The sequence below is a fragment of the Scomber japonicus genome, chromosome 17 (assembly GCF_027409825.1).
Source record: "Scomber japonicus isolate fScoJap1 chromosome 17, fScoJap1.pri, whole genome shotgun sequence".
In the NCBI taxonomy this organism is placed as follows: Eukaryota; Metazoa; Chordata; class Actinopteri; order Scombriformes; family Scombridae; genus Scomber; species Scomber japonicus.
Window position 1 is genome coordinate 22,938,289 of NC_070594.1, and position 6,055 is coordinate 22,944,343.

A 6,055-nucleotide genomic window follows, 5' to 3' on the forward strand; every position below is an offset into this window, starting at 1 on the left:
ATTAATATTATGAAATTACTTTCAACCAGGTGTTTCCTAAACACATGGTGTAGGGGGGCTATGGCTCAGGATGTAGAGCAGGTTGTCCACTAATCAGAAGATCATAGGTTCAGTTACTAGTTCCTCCGACCCACATGTTGAGGTGTCCTCAGGCTAAATATTGAACCCGAAATTGCTCGTTATGTTCATGTACACATTCAGACACAGTCATCGGTGTGTGAACCATTTGATCCTCTTAATGAGCAGGCACCTTGCATGGCAGCCCCGCTATCAGTGTATGAATGTGGGTGAATGTGGCATGTAGAGTAAAAGCACTAAGAGTGATTGGAAGAGTAGAAAGGTGCTATATATTGTAAAAGTATAAAATACATCTTTACACTGTTCTCTATAATTGATAAACAAAAGCTACATTCGATCATATTTTGTTTGTCCATTGTGAGCCAACAGAATGTTCACTGTATTGGTTAATTTCACATTCAGTTAACTATTATGGACGATTTTATGAGGTATTTTAAAGGATTTCATAGCTTAGCTGTCACACTAAGCTTAACCTCCACCATGCGTGTTTCATTATCTGCTCCATGGTCGTTCAGGGTATGGTGGATTAAGGAGGACAAAATACATTTTCAACAGTATTACAGGGTGAAAAAGGATGTGGGTGTGCATAGCAGTGTAACATTTGCTTTGAGTGGTTGGTCAGTGAAGTGAACAGAAGACGAAGAGCTCATGACTTTAAAGGTGGTTCACGCTGACTCCTGACTGTCAGATTTACACATTGATTAAGACGCTCCGATTTTAGTACTCTGACCTAAGCTCGGTGGTGTCTGGTCTCATCCGCTCCTGTAGTCTCCTCTAGGTTAATGAGCGCATGTACGCATGCACGCACGAAGGCACATTAACCTACTACACTTTTTCCTTTCCTGTCTGTCTCTCCTCACAGCTGGTGAAGCAGACCTGAAGGATGTGTGGTAGTCTGTAAATAATGACCGCTCACTGGTTTGACATACCACTACATCTGTGTGTTTGTGTGTATAAGGCGTGTATGTGTGTGTATTCACTCAGGCATGAAACTCTAGGTGAGCACCTGATGTGGACAGTCTCGGTCACACTTGATTGGCACTGACACGAGACAGCTAGAGTTTCCTTTCAAAGAACTAACATTGTGTGTGTGTGTGTGTGTGTGTGTGTGTGTGTGTGTGTGTGTGTGTGCGTGTGCGTGTGCGTGTGCGTGTTCTCACATGACTCCGAGGAGACTATGGGTGAGAATTAACCATGTTGGATTCCTTTGTATAATGATGCACACTTTACTGGAACAATTCATTCAGCTGTGTTTAAAATGAAAATGTAGTGTTACACACAGCTCTCACCTTTTGCATGTTGGTATATGTGCTATTAATGTTGCATACATACATGGTGCAGCAATTGTATTGTCATGCAGGCATATGTGTGTTTATTTGTGTGTTGGAACATTCTTAAACACAAGAATTGAAGAGCAACACAAAAGAGAAACTGAGTTACTAACACTAAAGTGCTATATCCCACATATTAATGCACATTTAGTGCTCTATTTAGTATTTATGGTAGCAGGATAGGAGGCATATCAGAATAATACAGAAACTTGCAATCCTTTTCTTTTGACAATAATAAAATATGAATAAAAAGATTACATCTAAAATAAAAACTTAAACAAAATAAAGACTTAAACAAATCAGAACAATTCTCTGAGAGTCATTTCAGACAACAGAATTTTGTGAAACAATGGCACAATTTAATCATTTTATTACAATAAATGTCCAGTGAAAGTTGATAAATATACTCCTACAACAATGAATGATATTACACATTTGTGAAGCATTTTTGTGCCTACATTTACGCATTCAACTCTCTAGATTGAGACAAATTATCCATACTAATACAGCAGTTCAAATGCTTTATATTTGTATTATACCTATCATGATATATTCACAAATGAATGCACTATGCAGAATCTGGCATTCGGCGAGATCAGTAAAGTCTGATGGCACTTTTCATTCACTTTTCAAGACACTTAAGCCGACCCAGACTAGGCAGCGAGACGCCCGGCTGTCCAAATAGGATTATAGCCTTGTGAAATACAGAGAAATCTTTAGAGGATGATGATTAGGGTGAGAGGAAGAAAGACATGCAAAGCCCTCTTAGGGCCACTCTCAAAATCCAGTGTTCGATTCAATGTGGTCAAATTGAGGACAGATAGCACATTTCCATAAGCTGTTTAATCTAGTGTTGAGAATGGTTATGTGTCCAATGGATGTTACACAACCGACATCTCTGTTGGCACTTTTATCTGAAATGATACTGACAGTATTTACTGTAGAATAGCATACTCTCTGTATATCCTAGGAGTGGAAGGAAACACTTCTCTCTTCAAGGTTGGGCTGCCTTTGACCACATGTGGTATTAACTAGATTTTTCTTTTCCTCTTAAGTGCTTTACGGGAGCATTTGTGCATACAGTGCATTTTTAGTGTGAGCGCTATGAAAATTGAGCTCCAGTATCATTAGAGCTACTCTTAAATATCACATCCCACTGTGGCCACTCAGGCCACTGCTTGTTAGAAATGAATAAATGAATAGTTTATGTGCTTAAACATGAATCTCAAATAAAACTAAACACCTATTTTGTGTGATTTACTGACATGAATGAACCCTCAACTTTGCAACACCACACATCTAGGTACTATAAACCCTGGATGTAATTGATAGGCATTGTATTGCTTGTTAAAATAGATTATTCACAAAATAGATGTAGACTGTATAAAAGGCTAAATCTGCACCCTGAAATCTGCTTCCATGTGTGTGTGTATGTGATTGGTGTCACAATATGATCAATATGTTGTAGCTTTTAGTATGCAGACTCTGCTTTTCTGCCTGTTCTTAATCTGGGGTATATTCTTTACCACAATGGCTTCATACATCAGTTTCAGTTAGAAACTGATGAGAACTTTGGGGCACATATCATGTACATGTAACAACTATGATTTGCGTCTGTCTGCAGACATTTGTTGCATGTCATACTCCTCTCTCTACTCCTGTTTCCTGTTCTTCAGCTGTCAAATCCAGGCAGAAAAATGGCCAAAAAGGATCAACATCACTGTCTTAAACTAAACTTTGACAGCCAGAATGCTGGGGGTGCTTTGTCTTGTTCTGTCTTGAAGCGACAGGTTATTCTGTTTGCTATTCTCACCTGAAGTTCCTTCTTATATCCTCATGGTGACACTATATATAGCATATAAAGGCAGGCTTCCAGTCTTGTGAACAATGATAGGTATCAGATGTGATGTAAAGGTTGCCCAAATCAACTAAAAATGTCATGTTCATACTCTCATTAAAAAACTGAGGCACAATTGGTTCACTTTTATGTGCAGCTTGAGATGTCCCAGTGGTGTTAATTCTGCTCTATTTGTCATTTGTCTCTCCAGATGAGGCTCTGCAGAGACAAGAAGAGATCTGGCAGCAGGAGGTGGAGGAATCTCTCTCCTTCTGCAGGTCACTTTCTCATCCTTCCAGACCGAAACACGTCGACTTCTTGCGCATCACCGCCCCCGAAGATGATATCACTGACACACCCCCAGCCACACCTGTCCCCGAAGAGTTTAAGGTGAGTAGCATGAAAAGTTGAGACTAAAAACTAAAGCTGTTCTGAGCAGCTTATATTTACCTGCTGGGATGACACATGCAAACAATGAAAAAAACACTACCAGCAACAGCAGGGAGTTCTGCCAATACTGCTTTGTTTTTATTCTAGGTGGATACCAGAAACCTGTGGTCAAATTACTTTAAATGCAAATTTGAGGGGAGAGAATGTTTGATAAAGTGCAGTATTGTATGTACAGTAATATCAGGGCTTGTCATTTTAGATTTAATTACTGAGAATCCAGACTTTATCTGTGCTTGTTTTGATAAATATAAAATACTCAAATGGAAGATTATAGAAGTAAGAAGCACAAAAACGTTTGTAGTTTAATGATTTAAGGATTTGTAAAAAATAAAATATTAGGCGCGCAGGTGGTCGAGTGATTAGAGCGCATACCATATACGCAGCCGACCCCGGTTCAAATCCCGATCGGAGGTCCTTTGCTGCATGTCACACCCCCCTCTCTCTCCCATGTTTCCTGTCTATCTACTGATAAATAAAGGTGTCTATGCCAACAAAATCTTTAAATAAAATAAAATATTAGGTCTAGTTTTTAATATCTTCTACATTTCTCTTTTTATTTTCCATTAAGCCATGTGCTCATTACAGGAGGACCTTGTTTGCTGTAATTGCAGTGAATGATGTTTTCTTGCAGCAGAAAACACAACTGTCATATTCGAGGACATTAAATTTGTATGAAAAATATTTTTAACTGAATCCCCTCTTTTTAAAAACATGGGTAATTTGCATGGCCTGTTTTAAATTAGAGTATAAATCTAAATATATAATATAAATTGTCAAATAAATCATTATAACAGGTTAAAATACAAGGAATACTATCACAACAGAACTAGGAAGTTCTCTTACATTGTCTTGCAGTTGCAGAGTGAGAGTTTGAGCTTGATTCAGCTGCTTTCTATTTATTATTTTAACTAAAATATCCTCATGATATCTCTGTATCTGTAGTCAGTATCTGTATCTGCATCCTCATCTGAGTGATGCTGCTACACCCTGACACTGACCTACATTCTCAAACTACAAAGACTGCTCTCTTACTTCATTACTTCACAGCTCGGTGCTGTAAGTTCAGGTTCATGAAATGACCTCATGCTGTGTGATACTGTGTGACAAAGAGTACTGTGTTCCCTGTGGTTACATAACAGAAGGGATTTAATGCAGCTTTGTAGGTGCATTGTATAAGCAACAGTATCTGCATGAGTATGAAATGCTTTCCCTATGTATGCACACTGTATTTATATGTGGACCTGTTGTCCAACGCTAACACGAATGACAAGGTGACATATGATTGGAGCAAAATATCTTGGAAGTATTCATGTAGTTATATAATGTCATATAATGTGTATAGCACCTTTCATATAGCCTAAAGTGCTTTATAAGACTAAATCAAGCAGCAATGATCAATAATAAAACATGAAATGTTTGAGAACAGTTTACAATCTATCTAAAGATTCATGAAATAACACAAAAATGAAAATACAGATTCAAAATGAACACTTTTAAACTGACTTCTTGCCACGTGTGGTATTTCACATGTAAAGGCCATGAAAACAGAATACAGCAAAAACTCATTTGAGCAAGAGTTAAATATAAAATAAAGATACTGTATGTTAAAATGTAATAAGAAATAAAACAGGAGAATAAAAATGATATAGTGTATATAGAGCAGCTACAGGGTAATGTAAGACATGAATAATAAAATAAGAAGATAATATGAGGCTTCAGCTGCCTGTGTTAGTCAAATAAAGTTGATATCTTACACTCTTAAGACAGTGTTGTCTTGTTTAGCTGCAGTTAAAGGACCATCATAAAAAGAGAGGATTTGGCATTAAAAAAGTTTTCAAAGATACTGACTTGATTTTATTCATTTGGATGACTGAAGCTTCTTATTAGCTTCAAATAAACTTGTAAATAGATTTTTATACAGAAGGAGAACTGTGGATTTTGTCTCAGCAAGAAAGAATGTATAAATATTCAGTTGGTCACCTGACTGTGAAAACTGTGAACCTGTTCTTTAAACCTTGATTTTAAAAGAACAGGTATTTGGTGCATAGAAACTGAACATTGTTTCTTCATGTTTAGTTTAGACATGGTTCAGTGCTTCGTAAACCAATAGTAGTAAATTACCGTTCAGCTTTAAATAAATGACAAACTGTTCCAAAACTGGAAAAGATTTCCATCCAACACAGTTAGACCAACACAGTTAATTTTTTTTGTAGCTGTAGACGTTCCAAACTCTTCCCATGTCTGGTTTAGGAGACAGTTTTGAATGTGGAACACATTTTTTAGAAAATCAGAAAGTAGGCAGGGTCCATTGGATTAGTTATTGTGATTGTATGACTGATTGGAGTCAGTCATGGCATGG